The 280-nt window shown below is 61.8% G+C and overlaps 1 protein-coding gene across 4 annotated transcripts in view; it reads left to right on the top strand.

Moving 5' to 3' along the window:
• EML1 (echinoderm microtubule associated protein like 1) overlaps positions 1–280 on the top strand; it is a 201,209-nt gene that overhangs the window by 829 nt on the left and 200,100 nt on the right. The window lies entirely within an intron of this gene.

The following is a 280-nucleotide window of genomic DNA, read 5'->3' as shown; positions in this document are numbered from 1 at the left end:
GTGGGGCGAGAGCAGGAAGCTGTTTCTGCCCTCTGGCTTGCCCGAGGCGAGGGGCTACAGTGGGGGCTGGCTGCCCATGTCCCTGGCTGGTGGCCCCTGGTTCCGTCCAGCTGAAGACGAGCTCTGAAGTGGACGTTACCCTGAACCTACCTGGGGTGGGGTTGGTGGGGTTGGGGGGGTGGCTGGAGACGGCTTAATTCAGGGAACATTTTGGGGACTCTGGGGTCAGGCTGCCCAAGTTCCGATTCCCATTCCTTCACTTCCAAGTTGGCTGACCTTG

This window comes from Bison bison, unplaced genomic scaffold, assembly GCF_000754665.1.
Source record: "Bison bison bison isolate TAMUID 2011002044 unplaced genomic scaffold, Bison_UMD1.0 scf7180017864302, whole genome shotgun sequence".
NCBI classification, from domain to species: Eukaryota; Metazoa; Chordata; class Mammalia; order Artiodactyla; family Bovidae; genus Bison; species Bison bison.
Note: the sequence above shows the minus strand (reverse complement) of the source record. Positions and strands in the feature narration are given on the sequence as shown.